We start from the raw sequence: 19,761 nt of genomic DNA on the forward strand, positions 1-19,761 counted from the left end.
AATTGTTTAACGTTTTGTTTTGCTTAAACGAATTTTCCGTTATAAATCAAGCGAACCACGCAAAATAGAGACATTTTGTGTGCGATGATGGCCAGATGGTAAATCATCAAGCAAACTGCCCGGCCAAAGTGCATCATAGACGAAAATGATATCCTATCCCTTCTCCCCCTTTCGATATTTTTCTCCTTACGCAACTTGTCGAGTGGAAATGCTATCCATCTATCTTACCTTCTCTCGGTCCAATCAGTCGGCACTGCCATTTGAAACAATTACGCAGCTCCAGCGGACATTAAAAAGAAATAATTTTACGCATAGTAAAAGTATCTTTGGGGAAAAGTGGCCCACCCTTAGGCCGAATATAAAAGCGATTTATGGGCCTAGTTGGGCATTTACACGTAAAGAAAAGGGCAAAGAAAGTGCTTGTCGAAAGGCTAAAACATAGGGTTTTAGGAGTAAATAACAATTAAGATTCCAATTAATTTCTATTACTTACATTCACGTGTTAGAGCGGAATTAATTATTTATTGAATTGTACAGAAGTCATAAGGAACCTTACTGAAGGAATAATTAAAGGAAAATAGTTCCGGGAAACAAATCATTAAATTGAGGCTCTCTTCCAAAATCATAACTATATAAATTAATATTAATGCAAATTAAAATAATTATCTAGCGATAATAGAATCCTCCCAATTAAGAGAAAATCTTTACCAGGTGCAGGGAATAAATAATAAAATAAGTAAATGGAATTAATAGAACACTCCCTTTAATAAAGGCCACCCAAATACAATAGCAAAATCGAAAGAAAGCAAGAGGAAGAGAGCGAGACAAAACAAAACTAAATCTAAACCACTCACCCAAAGACCCATTGGCCTACTTTTCTTACAGAGCCCAGCAACAACAATAAAAATATAAAAAATGCTAGAAAATAATCTCAACGCCAACACACACGCACACATGGCTAATCAAGGCGTATCTGTGTGTTGGTGCGTCAAAACTTACAAGGGGCGCCCTTTTCGAAAAAAAGTCGAAAGAAATCCAAAGTCTTCCAAGAAAGCTGCGCGCGCTTCTATTTTCAGCTGCGCGTTGGCGTCGCCGTCTTTATCAATCTTGCGAGGGGGGTTACCAAAAGGGGGATGTGGGGGGTGGGGGGTTGTGGAAGCGGTACGAAGGGGGAGCGGCACGAGGGGCGGTTACTTATCTTAGGGCAAGACCCGCGTCCGCTGAGCGAAAGAGATGGCTGGCGAACCAAAGGGCCAGACACTTGTTGCAAGCAGAACGCCCGACCGAAAAAAAAACAGAGCAGCAACAACAAATTGACCCAATTTTTGTAAATTTTTTTTCTTTACTGCACACACAATTACAAACAACACAATACAAACAAACCTAAATATGCGCCCTGAAGTCATAAAGAAATATAAAATACACACAGAAAATAAAAAATATGTATTTATTTTTTTATAATAATTTATGATCTTTATAATTAAAATATTTATGATTCCAATTTGTCTTCTTAAGTGTGATTTTAGCCTCGTATTTACTCGTAAACTATCGTATCTTAATTATATATTTACTTTTTGTTCAAACATATTTAATTCAAACATTAGTTCGACACTTAAAATAAATTTGTTAATACCAAAATTTAAATTTTAATCTTTTGAATTTACCATTTCATTTAATTTTATTTTTAAAATTTAAATACGGAATTAGAAGTATCTAGATATATTTTTGCCCGTGTACATATATGCCACTAAATGTGTGTGTATAATGCTCCCTTAAAATTGAAATTGTTGTTAATTGTTGTTGCTGGTGTTGTTTGTTGTTTGCTTGGCGGCATTGTTGAGTTGTTTGCAGGGGGGAGGTGAAGTGGGGCAGGGGGAGGGGCTGCAGCAGCCCAACACCAGAATTCACTTTCAATTTTTCGGTTTCGGTTTTTTTCGGGCGCATTGAAAGAAATGTTCTATGCTACAGGAACAACAACAACCGGAGCAACAAAAATTTTCTTGACTTTGGGAAAAGTGGGTCAGCAGCTGTAAAATAGACTCCACCAGACTGGTGGGGCCTCCGCCCCCCAAGAACCACCCCTCCCCTTCAATCAAATCGAGAAAAAAAAGAGAGAATTGTTTGTGCATTTGTGCCAGTGGAATGTGTCTGGATATCTGTGTATCTGCGATCTCTGACTCTATTTAGACGGTGTCTATTTCTCCTCCGGTTTTTCTCTTGCCTGATTTCCCTCCTCCCCCTTCCGACCACCCTGCCCCGCCCCCTTTTGCCATTCGCCCACCCGGGGCCCACTGTTAAGTAGGTCAGCACTTATGGCCCGATCCACAAGAAGTTTTCATTATCATGTGCAGCTGATGCAGCGAACGAGGCTGGCAAACAAAAAGTATCTTTAAGTATCCCCAGTGTGTTGTAACATCGACTAGTAATGGCAAAAAAAGAAGAAAATAAAACGATTTCTGGGCTTTTATGTCTAAACAATGCAGCAGCAACTTCATAAAATGTGTCTTTCCATAAGGAAAGGAGATAAAACAAATTGGAAATGTTTCTTTAAAGTACTTGGCATCTTGATAGATGACTAGCAGAAACAGAAAGTAGTAAGATGTTTTTACTTTTTACATCTACAGCTTTTACATCTCAAAATGTTCTGGGTTATTGAGATATAAAAATTTGATCTCTAATGCTAACATCTAAATTAATATTTAGTTGCTTGAAAAATAAATATCATACTATATTATTAACCTCGAATTGGTTCCTTTAGTTCATTAAAATCCCAAAGATTCCTGCCATAGAGCGTATGCGTATCTTCTTGGCCATTTCATACATTTGTCATTGTCTCTTTGACTCTGTATATCATCCCCAAAGTTCTCTCGCCCATTTGTTTTCGCTTAAAAATAGCACCAAAAAAAGGTTCATTCCGTCCCAGAGAACAATAAAATCGACAAAAATATGTGTGCATTTCTGCGTCGCATTTCTCATAGCAGCAGCCAGAATCCCCAAAAACCAAGAGACCACGAGCTGCCAAACAAAATAAATAAAATAAAATAAAATAAAATGAATTACATTTGAATGTAATTAGTATAAGTATACAAATCAGCAAACTAGACGTAAAATCATGTGTTATATATTATGCTAAGACATGTCAAGATCACCCAAAGTTTTCATATCATAGCTTTTGGGGAAGTGGAGCGTGTTCTTGGGTTTTTTTGGTCTTTGAGACGAAGGCAACTTGATAAATTGTAAAAGGGAAATTGTGGTTTATGATAACAAAAGATGGTTGATTGTTGGAGCAATACGGTTTATTTGTACTTTACAGTTTAAGTGGGTCAATTACTTGATGGCTTCCTGTATAAGGGAATTTCGTGACTCACAGGTATAATGAATGATTCAGTTTTATTAGGTTGGTACAGATATATTCCTGAAATTTCACTTTTCTCACTCTTCCTTTTTTCGAACATTCCACTCAGGAAATAAGTGTATTAAAATAGGATTTTAAAAAGAAATAACTGTAACTTTATACTTTGGCAAGAACCAGTATATTTGAGGTACTTTAAGAATGTAAATGATATATTTCTAAAAAATATGACATTTAAAGAACATTTAAATATAAAAAAAATAAATAAATTTCCTAACACTCAAGATTTGGTATTATTCACCAGTAAATAAAGCTTTACATTTAAAATTTTTACCATTTTGTGTGCACTTGATTTTGGCGCCAAAATCATAAGCCCACAGCCGCCAACATTATTGCATTGCCATTGCCTCATTTCGCCGGCTCGACGCGACTTGAGCTTGAAAGTAAAAGTGGTTTGGCTTTCTTTTGTGGCACACGCTTTTGGCGCTGCTTTCCAACAACTTTGGTTTTGGTGGCTACAGCTACAACTACAACTACAGCAACAGCAACAACGGCGACGACAACGACAAGTTGCCGTGTTGTTGAGTCCAAGGTCAAGAGGAAGACTTTGAAAATGCCCCAACAATGTGGTTGTGGATGTTGCCTCTGCTTCGAGGTGGATGAATAATGCAAGAGACTCCCGGGTGAGAGTGAGAGTTTTGGTGGGGGGGATATTTTAGTTTACTTTACTGGGTCTGAAGACCGGGCTTTGTCTGGTTACCGTTATGCGGGCCAGTTCCGGTTTACGACTGGTTAACTGTTTGGGGACGGAGATCCGATGCGATGCGATTCGGGGATTCGGGGTCCCAGAGACGAGAGATCATCTCGAAATGTAGTCCATGTAACTGGCACAGCCACCGATGACGCAGGCGACGACGGGTTTTTGATTTTTGGTTTTCGGCTTTTATGATTACGCGAAAAGCAAAAATGGTGGCTTAAAAATCATTTAACTTGGATCGCATCTCAACCTGTTGTCGCCTAACTCAATTCGTATTTTCGTTATGCATAATTAATAACCGTTAACGGAACTGCAACCCGCAGGAAAAATATTTGGGGGGCTCTTATTTCATTTGGAACCCCCCTCAAAACAGAAAAAAGGGAAAGACAACAATTAAGCGTATCTGTTGCAATCGGCCCGAACTAAAAGAAAAATGCATAAGCGCATGTAATATTATTACGATTATATTTTTTCGGGGTAGTTAAAGACAATTAAATATGTGAGCGTTGACTTATATAATCGTTCGCCCTGTTAGCTATGACTGCCCCGTGTTATTTAATTGCCTCCAGCCAACGAGAAAAACGAAAAACAAAATATAAACAGCGAAAAACTAAAGGCAGCGGCAAATAAAATGTGTTTTTAACTGTTAATGCAACTGCTTATGAAATGAGGTTGCCTCGACAATTAACTTGCGAGTTGGCCAGGCCTTTTGCCTGGATTTTATGTAAATGAGCCCCAAGAGCAAGCCAAATAGTAATGCCTCCCGCCTGCAAAAAGAGAAATAAAACTTAAGACTGATTTTAGTGGGTGTCGCGTGGGCACAGATATTTGACATTTGATAGGGCCAAAACAACACAGAAAAGTGTCAGAATCAACGCTAAGATTTAATTGCTATTTAAGTTTGTAATTTCAGTAGGCGATCATTTCTTGACTGTGAAAAACCTAATAAATAAATACACTACTTTTTAGATTTTTATACCCTTGTAGAGGGTATTATAATTTCAGTCAGATGTTTGCAACGCAGTGAAGGAGACGTTTCCGACCACATAAAGTATATATATTCTTGATCAGCACCAATAGCCGAGTCTATCTAGCCATGTCCGTCTGTCCGTCTGTCCGTCTGTCCGTTTCTATGCGAACTAGTCTCTCAGTTTTAAAGCTATCGCGATGAAACTTTCCCGAAGGTCTTCTTTCTATTGCAGGTAGTACATATGTCGGAGCCAGCCGGATCGGACCACTATATCTTAAGGCTCCCAAACAAATATAAGAAAATTCATTGTAACTTTGTAGGAAGTAGGCGTTTTGATTCTTGACTACTTAAAAACAAAATTGAAATAAATCGAAACGCTGAATCTGGAATCCCTGGAACTGCAGCGAGTGAGTATTCTTTTATCTACAAGGGTATATAAGCTTCGGCTGGCCGAAGGTAGCTTCCTTTCTTGTTTGATATTGCTTTTTGATATTTGAGCTATGATTACAACACCTTTTTACAAGCCATTCTTTCTTTTTACAGATAAGTCAAATCGATCTTTGTTTAAATCAAAATATATATCATATATCCCCAAAAACGTTTCATTGTCCCTTTGTCAGAGTATTTAAAGCAAAACCACGAAACCCAGAAAAACAAAAAAGTTTTGTTTTGATTTATTTCTTTTACTTTTGGTTCAACAAAAACGGAAAAAAAGCGAAAGTGGCCGGGCCGCAGTCGACACCTTTTCACTTTCAAGGCCGCGTAATCAAAACGCTTCGAACGTTGTCAATACAACACAGAAATAAAAAGAAAATAAAAACCACGGCACGAACACACCCGTAAAGACATCGGGAGTCACGCATGTGACCCACAGCACGGAAGTCGAACACCAAATAAAATTAGAAATAAATAAAATATCTCTGAAGCGGCCAAATAAACAAACAAAAGATATTGTATCTTGTATCGTCATGGGTGTCTCGTGTGTTTTTCGGAGCTAAGAATCATGAATGGGATGCAGTTTTATAGGCCACACGGCAGTTAGTTAGCGGGTTAGGGGGTTATATAAGAAATGTTAAGCAGTTGACGACGACGCAACATCGACTGACTTAGGTCAGTTACGTAAGCCGATTCGAAAAGCGTTTACATTGGGATGTTTATCTAACGGATGCGCCTCGGGCTAGCGGAAGTTATAGGTCGAATGTTGCTTTGGTCAAGAAGAGATTATGTGGATTATTTTGGGATTTTAGGGCAGACTGAATAGGCAGTGGATGAGCAGCAATTGAGAATTCCATTTAAAGTGAGGAAGCACTACTCTTGAAAAATAAAAAATTTAAAAATGTAAATATGCATTGTAAAAGTGTATTTGTACTTCTGAACTTATAAACATAATAAAAACTGTTAGCAAAATAATATTTAGAAAAAAAACAAGAGAGAACGCTATAATCGAGTGCCTCGACTATTAGATACCCGTTACTCAGCTAAACAACTTAATAGAAATATGCCTCCTTTTTTGTTTTTCGAAGCTGGAATTAGCTCCCGTTTTTTACCCAGGGAACTCCACGTGGAGGCCTTCTAAAACTTTCAATTCTGCCTAGCACATCTTCCGTCTCTCTCTAGCGCAGGTGAATGCACTTGTGAAAAACGAATACGAGCAAAAAGAGACAAAATGCGCGCCCTTTTCAAATAATTTAAAATTTGCAATAACATATTGTGAATTAGTGTGACCACAGAAAAAAAGGACAAAAAGTTCAAATTAACCATCTGAATAGATGGCGCTATTGTATATTGAATTGAGCCATCTACCCCAAGATATTGGTACTACTGGCCATGAAAGGCGGAAATGTAGGCGCTAGACAGGTTTAAGCGTTAAATGGGTTTTGCGGGCGTTAGAGTGGGCGTGGCAAACTTTTACTTGGCCAATCGATATGTATTGACGAAACAAATACATATCAGTTACTATTTTCATAATAGCTTCAAAACTGTGGGCGATAGAGAGGGCTAGTGGGCGTTAGAGGGGGCGTGGCACCTTTTTGAAATAAACTTGCGCTGCGTAGGAACTCCCAGAATCTGCATGCAAAATGCCAATCTTCTAGCTTTTATAGTTTCCGAGATCTCAGCGTTCATACGGACAGACGGACAGACAGACAGACGGACAGACGGACATGGCTAGATCGACTCGGCTAGTGATCCTGATCAAGAATATATATACTTTATGGGGTCGGAAACGCTTCCTTCTACCTGTTACATACTTTTGCACGAATACAATATACCCTTTTACTCTACGAGTAACGGGTATAATTATACAAACCTCTTATCCTAAAACTTATAAATATTTTAAATTTTAGACATAGGACCTCTTAATAAATGTAAATAATAGATATACTTTTATTTTTTTTATATATATATATTAATTTATTATTATTATTGTTTTATTGATGCGATGTATGAAGTTCCACTTAAGCTATACCCCCCGGATTTGTCAGTTGATAACTCCCTCCGGAGTCGATGAAAAGTGCACTCCGCGGAGTGCTCTCTGTGTGAAAATTGTGGAAAGGAAATACAACAAACAAGAGAGAACGCTATAGTCGGGTTGGTGTCCCGACTATCTAATACCCGTCACTCAGCTAAAGGGAGTGCGAACGCTGTGTCGGGTTGGTGTCCCGACTAATAATCGTAACTCAGCTAAAGGGAGTGCGAGGGAGATAGATATATGTTGACAATTTATAAAGCGTATAACTTTTTAATGAATGGTCCGATTTGAAAAATGTCTTCTACATTTCGATAGGTATAAATATACACAACAAAATTGCATTTATACTTCTCGGAAATCTTTAAAGATGTGGGCGCAGGACCCATTTTAAAATCGTTAGTGGGCGATTGTGGGCGTTAGAGGGGGCGTGGCGCTCGGCTAAAATAAACTTGCGCTGCGTAGGAAGCCAAAGAATATGTGTGGGAAATCTCAACCTTCTAGCTTTTGTAGTTTCTGAGATCTCAGCGTTCATACAGACAGACAGACGGACAGACGGACAGACGGACATGGCTAGATCGACTCGGCTAGTGACCCTGATCAAGAATATATATACTTTATGGGGTCGGAAACGCTTCCTTCTAGCTGTTACATACTTTTGCACGAATCTAGTATACCCTTTTACTCTACGAGTAACGGGTATAAAAAGACTTGAGCTCAAGTGTTGAAGTGTCTTGAACAAACAAACAAACAAACAGCGGCAACAGGAACAACAACAACATTGGCATCGACAACTGTGAGACAGCGATGCCGACAAACAGACAAACTTACAAACGGGACACCCAGAAGGGGGGTGGAAAGGGGGTGGCTGGGCGGTAAAGGGGGCAGATAGGAGATGGGGAGGGGGAGGGCATACCGACAGCCACACACTTGTAACTGCATGCTAACATGTTTCACCTAAAAAAAAAATAAACGGAAAAAGCAACAACATTTTTTATTTATTTATTAAACGAAAAAATAGATATATAGGCAAACTTGTTTATAGTTGTTGCTGCTTTTTTGTTGTTGCTCGCATATTAAACACACACACTCACTCACTCTTTTTGGCCAGGCTGAAAATACAAATGTATGCGTTTTATATATGCAAATGGGAAGCTCCGACCATCCGCCTAAATTCATAAACATTTTTTTGAGTTGACAGCGGTTACATCACTTCACCGTTATGCGTATGACATTAATTTTTGCATACGGCAAACTGGCATAAATTAATTTCTTCCTCCCAAATTCCTAAAGAAATAGGGGAATGGCTTATGGGCCATCATTTATTTTCTTCCCCCCCAAAAAGTCACGCTGCTCTGATTGTGGTTCTTTGTTGGCCAGTTGCAAAATGGCCGAGATTTGCCCAATATTTACCATTTCCTCACCATTTCAGCCCGAGCTTTTTCTTCTACGACTTTTTGAGCCGCGCCGGTGGCTCAGTGGCTCAGTTTTCCTTTCGCTTTCATTGACGCGTGAAGTGGCTCTGACGTAGGGCAGGAATATATAGTAGTCGAATAGTCGAATAGTTGAATAGCCGAATAGCAGCAGCAGCCAACCACAGCAAAAGCGGCAAGAAGAAACTGTTTAGTAGCTGGAGAATGCCACGAATTTTTACATACTCTTAAGGGAACTTTATCGGAGCTTAAATCACATCTTAAGGTTGAGTCATAGTTTATAAAAAAGTTTGTCAAAATTCCACTCGAAAATTTACATATAATAAGAGAGACTACACTCATAAAAATTAATTTCTAAATTTTGGAAATCTCGCCATTGAATCGGCGTACCTTTGAAAATAGAAAAAAAATTTCTTGTTATTAGAAAATTTGCGTTTGAATACAGAAAACCTTTCTTGATGGAAAAAATTCAAGAAAGAATTTTTCTTAAAAATAGAAAAATGAAAATCTCATATGTCTGTTTTGCCGTCGCAGCCAAAACATTTTTGTACGTATTTTAGGACAAAATCACCTTTGAATATATGAATGAAATGACCCTAGAATATAGGAAAGTAGCCATTGACTTCCTTCGGCTGCCGAATGTTAACGACAAGAAAAACGAAGTGGGACGAAGGCCTACCCGGCTACCGACTTCTCTGATCCCCCGAGCGTCAGTTGTGAAAACAATTCGTGAGTGATGGACGTGATTTTCAAGCGGATAAGAGGTGAAGCCTTTTTCCAAATATTCAAAGGTATGTAAATATATAATTTTTTGTGTAGCGGGCGTACAATTGTATGTATGTAATTAAAGGATAAATTTCAAATCTCTTTACCAAGCGTATACCAATTCAGTTGAATTGTTTTTTAGCTAAGAGCTACGTACATACATACATTTGTATATAAATTTGTGGGTGTAGAGTTCTATAATAACTTTATCCTATTACTCGCATTTTATTTATTTTTCAGAGTGAAAATACCTGCAGTTGCATCAGCCAAATAATTTGTTTGTCGAAGCTGCAATTTTGTTTTAAAACCTTCTAAGGTAAGAAAAATATGTTGTATTTGTTTGACATACTTATGTATGCATGTAAATATCTATGCATGTACGCGGCTCACCCGATCTGAAACCCGATTTTCAACCCTTTCATATTCTGCTCCTCTCTCTCGCTCGCTTGACCTACGCGTCGCGACGTTTCTCTCTTCTCCTTCTAAAAACTGACACGATCTGCCCTGCTTACATTCGGTCTCCCTTCGCGCAAAGGACTGTATGTAAATATATATGTATGTATGTCTCTCCCGTGCCTCTCTCTCTCTGAAATTCGATTTTCAACCCTTCATTTTCTACCTGTCTTGCTCCTCTCTCTCGGTCGTCTGTCCAACGTGTTTGTATTTTGGCTATTATTAGCATTACATTATTTCAAAAAAGTTGTTTATCTAAAAACAAATCTATCAATGATTAATGATATATCCCAATAACTCTTTTTTTCTAGATGAGGAAAGGCGAAGAAAATGGATCACCTTAGGTCATATGAAGTTCAACAGACCTTGGGTAATAACAATGTTTTCTTGAGTCAAAAATGTGTTATTTAAAAATGTTTAAATGTTAAGTGTTAAATGTTTTAAATGTAAATAAATATAATATGCAAAAGAAAAAACCAAGTTACATTTTATTTTTAGGGTTTCAGTGTTAATATTAAACTTCCTTTCAAGAAATATTATTTCTTAAATCAAGAAATAAAATTTCTTGAAAGGAAATTTAAACAAGAAAGAATTTTTCTTGTTTAAAAAGTGGCTTTCTAAAAAACCCTTTCTTGTTTTAAGAAATTTAATTTCTTGAAACAAGAAACAAACCACCTTTGAAACAAGAATCGCCTTTCTTGTTTTAAGAAATATTTTTTCTTGTTTTTATGGTGGCTTTCTAAAAAACCCTTTCTTGTTTTAAGAAATATAATTTCTTAAAACAAGAAATATTTTTTCTGGTTTTAATGGTGCCTTTCAAAAAAACCATTTCTTGAAACAACGGTGAGGTCGCCTTTGGCAAAAATTCAAGAAAGAATTTTCTAGATTTTAAGGAAATTCTTCGATTTTTTTTTATGAGTGTACAAATTAAATAAATAGTGACTCATAGGTGCTGGGGTGTTACAGAAATCTCTAGAGGGTTAGTCAGTTTCGGAATCGTGGAAATGGCATAATAATAAAATTGCATTACATACAAAATAATTACAGTATTTTACAATTTAAAACCCTTAATACAAGATTCTAAAATGTTCCTTTTATATCAAATTCCTCGCCTTATAAGCTCTAATACATTTTAAATTTTACAAATGTTAAGGCTTCTTAAATAGTTTAAGGACCCTTCTTGCAGAGCATTCCGAAATGCTTAGTTAATGTGCATTACATTTTCGTGATTCTGATCGATATCGCCAAGCGAGCGTCTCGTCTCCGTAGTTAATAGAGCTTTTGTTGCAGACATAATCAACGAAGCAGAAATGCGGCCCCAATCCCCATTTCCCCCTAGCCGAAAAAAAAATCCGAAAACTCCGTAGTCATGGCTCTACCGTCCTTATAGATGCCATGTGCTTTACTTATTTTTTTCGCCGGATCTTTGATGACCGACCAATTAAGGCAAATGCATAACCGAAAGATACCCGATCGAACTTCAATTTCAATTATTTGTCAGCAAAGGCAGAAGGCAGAGGGCCCACATGCTGCATAATGCCGAATATCGAACGATCGGCGTACGATAATTGATAATGGAAATATGTGTATGGGTTGGTGTACTGGAGGGGAAGCTGCATATAAGAAAACGGGGAAAAGACGGACGTCGAGGCACGAAAACCAGCAAGAAAATCAAGCAAACCAACCATAATAATATTAATTCCAGTGTGTGCCTCCACGTTCGCTGGTATTGGTATGAGAAACTGGGTCAGCGTGTCGACAAATATATGCACACATGTAAGTTGCTGTTGCTGTTGCTGCCGTGGTGTTGCTGTTGCTGCTGCCGCTGTGATGTTGCTGTTGCTGCCGGGGAGCGATAGAAAGTGAAAACGAAGCAGCGGCAGCAGCAACGGCGACTACGACAATAAAATGGCTATGACGAACGAACTGCGGCAAGAAAAATCACATAATCGCAGTCGACTGCGACGCCGGCAGCAGCAGCAGCAACAACAACAGCAGCAACATCAAAACGAACAACAACATCAAAACGAAAAAGGGCGATCGTCGGGCAAATGAATTATAATTTAGGGAAAATTATGCACGCAGCACTGTAAACATAAATAAATAAATAACAGAGGCATAAAAAATTGAGGCACAAATTAAACTCACGTCGCCAAAATGGGTGAAAATAATAAAAAGAGTTTCTTTCGATCGCTCTTTTGGGTGGCCCTTTCCAAAAAATCAAAACAATTATTATACATTTTAATGGTCTTTGGATGCATAAATCAAAACAGATCACATAACAGTTTTGTATCCAGTGGGTTGAGGGAAAAGTTTGTTGGTTTAAGGCAAGTCATAAAATTTTTTATCACGCTTTGATTAAATTTGTAAATATACTCACTATAGAATTTAAATATGATAATAATTTTTTTTTTTGTACTAAATAAAATAAATAAAGTTTCTTCAAAAGAAAGAAAATATAAATAAAATGCATTTGATTAGGTAATCATTAAATCGTTTCCCTTCAGTCCTCAAAATCACCTCTAATACGCCATGACATCCGCTTCCCCAAACACTCGATAAATTTCCCAAGATGCCACTAGACTAAACTAAATATTGCATAACCGGCCAGATCCTATAACAATATAGATTCCAAGTAATAGCCAAAGTACCGAAAAAAATCAATTCCATGTGGAAATTAGCGCACGTTTGTCGACTGTTTACCTTTGAGAGGGCCATAAATTGATGTGCCCCGAATAAAAACAAATGAAAAGAGAAGCCAAAATAGATAAATATGTCAACGGCAATACAAAGGGAATCAAAGTAATCCCCCGATCTCCCCGGCATACCGATATAGCGATAGGTATATCGGTAGATATAGCAGACACAATCAAAATCGTGACAGGGCAATTACAAGCGGCAAAGCGAAAGGGAGGCAAAAGGAGAAGTGCCTTTGAGCCAAAATCTCTGGCAAATGGTCAGCATTTCTGAGTGAGCCGAGGAGCTCATGTAGGATTTTATTTTGGTAAAAATCCCACCGCCCCCCTCGCTGCAGAAAAGCTATTCAACCGGTTAAGGATAGGCCCGGGGACCCGAAAAAAAACCACGCCCAAACAAGAAAGCGCGTGGAAGATTACAGGCCGTGATTAGGCCAAACAAATTTTCAGTCCGCCCATGTCTATGAGTGGGCAGAACTGCAGCCCGAAAAGAAGCAACCGTCGACCAATATAGCGCTGGACTAACTGGCTAGGCTGCAAAAATCAGCGAAGCGCCGCAAAAAAAATGCACAAAAAATCCAACAGTTGCGAAAGCCTACGAAGATACTCCAAAGACAGGCCAAATCGTAGCCAGTCACCGTTTGGCGATGGTTACGTGACAGATCACGAATAACAGTCATCCTGGCAATTCCGTGACACGAATGGTAAATGTTTACCAATTTATAGGACACTTCTTTGAGGAAAGTCTGTATTAATGGTAAGTGCTGGTAAGTAAGGTAAAACTCTTTGATTTTATTTAATAAGTTGGTCAAATTAGATGATATTTTTCTAAAAATTTATCCATCACTCTAGCAATATTTTCTCATACAAAAACTAATACAAAATGCATTCTTATGTCCCCGATTCCATTTTCTGACTTATCCTTATTTTCCACATAAATTGCTAGATAAGCTTTATAGCACTTAATATGTCGACAAATTACCAAAATAGCTGGCTAAAAATTTTCGACCTAAATTGGCAGCTGCGTGACTGCTTTCTCGCCAATCACGACCCACTTGCCGCCCCCGTGACGAATCGCTTGCATCTCTAGTCGCTACTAAGTCACTAAGTCAGTCTGTCAGGCGGTATGCGAGCTACCCCCTCTTCTTGCTCCGCCCCTGCCATTCCACAGCACTCCAAGCCGTTCCATACCCACCGAATACGAATCCGAATCCAACCCACTCCCGCTTCGGACGCGATCCCCCGATCCGTTTGGCATACATATTTGCTAGTAGCTGGGTTTTGTTTTGTTTAGCGCTTTTGGCCCGGGCCTGGTTATATCATCGAGCACTCTTACGACGTGCCGCAGCCAAATGGTCAACAGCTTGGTCGCTTGGCTGGAGTCGCAGTCGCAGTCGCTCCAGCCGACCAGCAGACCAACAGGCCAACCGACCGACTTAGGAGCCTCCAATGGCCAAGAGGTACACGGTGCGAAATTTTCTAGGTATTTCTAAAGATGGTAGATGGAATGTTTATATTAAATTTAATACAAAATGTGCATCCTAAAAGCTCCCTATTTTATTCATCAAAAAGACAGCTATAAAAGTTAAAAGCCAAAGTCAAAAAGAAGAAGGCAATGCTTTAGACAAACTGAGTGGTCGCTGGATGTCATTACAAAGGTAGTATAAAAATGCGGGTTTTAGATCTATTATGAAAATATAATAATAAATATAATAAAAAAGTGCATCCCATAAATGATGTATTTTTTTCTCTGCAAAAACAGAGCCATAACAGCCAAGAGCTCGAGTCCAAGCCAAAAGCCCGAGCGCGCGCTTTATGCATTTTGGAAGCGGTACGCGACGGGGCGGGACAGCAAACGGCGCTAAATGGCCGAGTGGCCGACTGGTTGCTTGGCTGGTCAGCTGTCCGATCGGCGGATCGGTGGATCGTTGGAGTACGAACCCCCGAGTCCCCCCAAACCCTCCGATCCCCCGATACCCCGCCAAAGTCTTCGCCCCACTCTCACTATTCATTCATTCAGTTGTGCGTCGTCGCTCGCTGTATTTGAATAATGTTTGACCCAAATTCGAGTTTTGTGCGCTGTCTCTGTGTCTTTTTATTTTTCCCTCCTGACAAGAAAGTGTTAGTTACTAACAAAAGCCTAGCTGAAAACTCAACAATGTCTTTTATTTTATTTCATTTTTTTCCCGACTTTTTGCATTCAAGCGGCTTTTATCATTTTGCCATAACAGACAATCGGCAATTTTTGGGCTTCGTGTGAAAAGTTTCGTTCAGCTCGCTAAAAGTCCGACATTAAGATTTCATAAAAATATAACACCAGAAAATCACCAAGTGGATTTGGCTTACACGAAGAAACTGCAGGCCAAAACAAAATCATTCGAGAAACGCACGTCGATGATTCAGATTCAGACTAGTAAACAACCATCGTCCTTGAGCCACGAGTCAACAGTTTATAAATAAAAACAAACCATTTGCCATGGGAAAGTTGTTGATAAATATTCAATTTATTTCTGGGCAATTCCCAGAGGGCTTGATCTCAATTTTTGGAAGGTAGATTAGTGTCAGGAAATCATTAAGAGCTCTATTAGAAAGGTATATCTTAGGGCTCTTTCTCGGAAAATGGGTTATGTGTTGTGTACCCCAACGTCTTTAATGTAAACTTGCTAATTTGTAATTTGGTTTATTAGCACAGCTTTACAAACTACATTAATTATTACAACAAGTCGATGATTTCAGCAATAATTTTTTAACACCTTTGAAGAGGTGTAACATTAGATAACATCGGTGTTTTAATTATTCGATTTAATCTTTGTATTAAAAATGATTTGGGTTAAGTATCTTGTGATCTCTGCTCGAAAACACAAACCGTTATTGTGCCCAATTCCCCTTGGGCCGCAGAAATATGCTGCATCATTGGCTGCCGTTAAAAGGCCATTTTACATATGACATAAAACAAAATAAGAGCCATGTGATCGTGCTTAACATATTTGGTTTAATGTTTTTCGCTGGCCGAGTGAAAAATCCAAATCTCCGTAGCCAGCACATTAAATCATGGAGGAAAAAGAGAGCGCTCGCCGAGCTGAGCTGTTTACATGCAGTTAAACTTGATGAAAATGTCAAATGTTTTTAGTTTAAGACAAAGGCCATAGTAATACACAAAAGTAATGAACAGAAAAAAAACAAGAGAGAACGCTATAGTCGGGTTGTTGTCCCGACTATCTAATACCCGTCACTCAGCTAAAGGGAGTGCGAACGCTGTGTCGGGTTGGTGTCCCGACTAATAATTGTAACGCAGCTAAAGGGAGTGCGAGGGAGATAGATATATAATTTTTGATTGCGTATAACTTTTTAATGAATGGTCCGATTTGAAAAATGTCTTCTACATTTCGATAGGTATAAATATACACAACAAAATTGCATTTATACTTCTCGGAAATCTTTAAAGATGTGGGCGCAGGACCCATTTTAAAAACGTTAGTGGGCGATTGTGGGCGTTAGAGGGGGCGTGGCGCTCGGCTAAAATAAACTTGCGCTGCGTAGGAAGCCAAAGAATATGTGTGGGAAATCTCAACCTTCTAGCTTTTTTAGTTTCTGAGATCTCAGCGTTCATACAGACGGACAGACAGACAGACAGACAGACAGACAGACAGACAGACAGACAGACGGACAGACGGACAGACGGACATGGCTAGATCGACTCGGCTAGTGACCCTGATCAAGAATATATATACTTTATGGGGTCGGAAACGCTTCCTTCTAGCTGTTACATACTTTTGCACGAATCTAGTATACCCTTTTACTCTACGAGTAACGGGTATAAATAGCAGCCAGTGACAACAACAAGCAGTGCAGGTAACAACATTAAACAATCAAAAGCGCAGATACGTGAGCTTCTGAACATGGCTCCGAGTGTCAAACGTCGGCCACTTTACTGAGCCCCCAAAACGAAGTGGGAACTTTGAGCCCTAAAGTGGGTTTTCGCATGAATCATTCCTCGCAGGAGGCTTTTGTTGGAAATAGTCGTTAAAAAAGACAAGTTTCTACAGGTAATTTTATTCCTAATATTTAAAATTATTTAAAAGCCATAAGTAAAGGGCTTACTCTAGGTTTTTGGATATAATAAATATTATGGGTGACTTTTGATGAAAAGGATATTAGAAAATAAGTTTATTCATGTAATTTTTGCTTAGAAATATTTTTACAGTCCTTAAAATATATATAACAAAATCTTGTAGTTCTATTAATATATAGTTTTCTATTTTACAATTTAAAGTATTTTTACTATGTATGCGCTATATGTATGTTTTCCATTTCAGCGATATCGCATGGACCCAAAACATGCCGTTCCTTCTCGAAAAACTTTACAGCTGCTACTACCTTGCACTGTTTAGAATTTACAATGACACACTCATAAATATGCACTGGATTCGGCTATAGGTATCTTTTGTTTATCAGCCGCAGAGTTCAATATATGCCGACTGCGATAAGTCTAAGAACTTGCTTCCTTTTAGCGCTCGGCTTCATCGAAATGCGCATTAATTCCCGGGAAGCTGGGAGTTCTGCCGCATCTATATCTATGCAGTTGGGTACATATCTATGCGAGGCAATCAATCAAGCGACGGGCGGCACAATCAAATTAGCATTTGCATCAGGTCGCATTGCAAATCTGCCGAGGCTGCTGCAAATCGGTGGGGAGTTGCAGATGGAGATGGGGTCCATGTCCACTTCCATTTCATTCAATTGGCAATAGTTATTAGCACCTATTTACCGACTGAGACTCCGGCTACCTGTGGCAACAACTCATTAGACAAATTGCCCCGCTTCGATTTGATTGATTTGCAGCACAGCAATGGCAATTACAAATGGCCAAAGAAGAAAAAGTATCTCCACTTGCAGACAGTTTTGTAAGCCCGGCCAGAAAACTGAAAACTGGGCCGAGTGCCTGAGGGGCTAAAAGTCTTTCCTGGGAATATAAAACATGAAAATGTGCCATAACGGCACTGCCCAGTACTTTGTGTGTCTTCGTCGCTGTCTTCCAAATTCCAAATTAAATGGAGTTAACTGTTAGCCGACGACGTGCGTTAAACAAATGTCAACGGTTAATAAACCCGGCCCAAAATTAAACTCCATGCGAGATTCCACGAATTGGCAGGCGATAAAAAATATGCTGCAGCAGATCTCAGTGTGTTAAACATTGGCCAGTGGCTAAGTACAAGTATTTTGGCAATTGCATGCACTGAGGGAAAAACTCTAAATGAATTTAAAAACAATTTTAAAATAAATCACTTAAGGATTTTAATGAAATTTGTTTTTTTTTGTTCCTGACAAATACTTTGAAATTTAATGTATACATATTTAGATTTAAGTTGGAATTTTAAATTAGTTCAAGTTCCAAAGGATAAGATATCTGAGGATCCTATTACAACTTTTTTATTTAATTATGAAAAATGTTAACTTGATTTTTGAATATTTTTTTCTCTAAGTGCCTTTGCCGAAAGTGTTAATGGATGGGGTACTTTGGCAGTATCCACTGTAATAACCACGGCATAAATCTACCTGCCCCGCCCTCCACTCGATGCCAAAGTTAATTAACACACAATCAGGCAACACACACATGCAAAACCTTAGGCCAACTGAGAAAAATAAAGAAAAGGCGAGACACAAGATGGAAAAAAGCTTTGCAATAATCACAAAACATACGTCGGCACTTCAATGCGCGAGAATGCACCGAAATTAGCCAAAGCCAAAATACAAAACAAAAAGTAAAGAAGAAGTGAAAAAGCCAAGAAAAACAGAAATTAAAGTTGTAAGATTACAACAGTAGCAGATTGGAGCTGTGTGTTTTTTTCTCTATTTTTTGGGTGGCAGAGGAGTCTGCATGCCATGTGAACCAATTTGTGGCATCAATCTCAGGCGTGATGTGAAATTGGCCAAGACGAGCGACTAACCAACTAAATGAATCGCGGGAATAGTTGGCATTAGTTATTCTGCTCGAATCACTTGACTCCCCTGATTGGAAGGTGACTGTGATGCAACAGCTTTCTGGAAATACCATATTTCTGGAAACTCAAATAACTTTTCTCTTGCAGTAGGTAATTCCGCACATGAGTGGTTAAGTCAATTAAAAGCACCCTAAAAGGATTAAATGTTCACACTGAACTCCACTGTTTCAATTTTGGTAGGCAGACCGGATGCTTCAGCTAAAATTTATTTTGTTGGCAATTTGTCTTGCTTTTACTATCCTGTTAACAGGTTGCCGTCCACCCAAAAGCAGGACAAAAGAACCGCTTTTAGTGTGCACCCTAATGATAACGTCGACAGTTGTGTGACTAAAAATTATTCTACACAACGCATCTAAAGCTCCTAAGCTGTGCCTTTAGAATTCCATACAGTTCCCATCACTTTTCACTCAGGGGGTGTGATTAATGGGAAAGAGGTCAAGAGTTTTGATCCCTTTTTCAATTTAATTTTAAATCACATTCTGAGCGACGTATGTGAATAGCTTCACTTCCACCTGAGAAAGTGTGAAAACGTTTCATTAAAAAGTTTGTAGTTCAGTGGGGTATTTAAGCCAATATTTTGTTGCACAGGCTTTGAATATTAGATTTCCCTTTTTGTCCGCGCATTTTACATGTTATATGCAAAAATTATTGATATATATATATTGGCTCAATCACCAGTTCCTCATGAATCAAATATATGCAAATCGTATTAAGTCATTTTATTCATGAGAATTTACTGACTATGTATAGAATTTTAAACTTTGATAAGTTTAGGTTGGTCAATGGCCGGATTTTAGTTGAAAAGTCTACAAGTATGCGGAAAGTGATCGATGAACGTGGTTGAAAGACTATTAGCGAATGGAATT

Source organism: Drosophila takahashii, chromosome 2R (genome assembly GCF_030179915.1).
Source record: "Drosophila takahashii strain IR98-3 E-12201 chromosome 2R, DtakHiC1v2, whole genome shotgun sequence".
NCBI classification, from domain to species: Eukaryota; Metazoa; Arthropoda; class Insecta; order Diptera; family Drosophilidae; genus Drosophila; species Drosophila takahashii.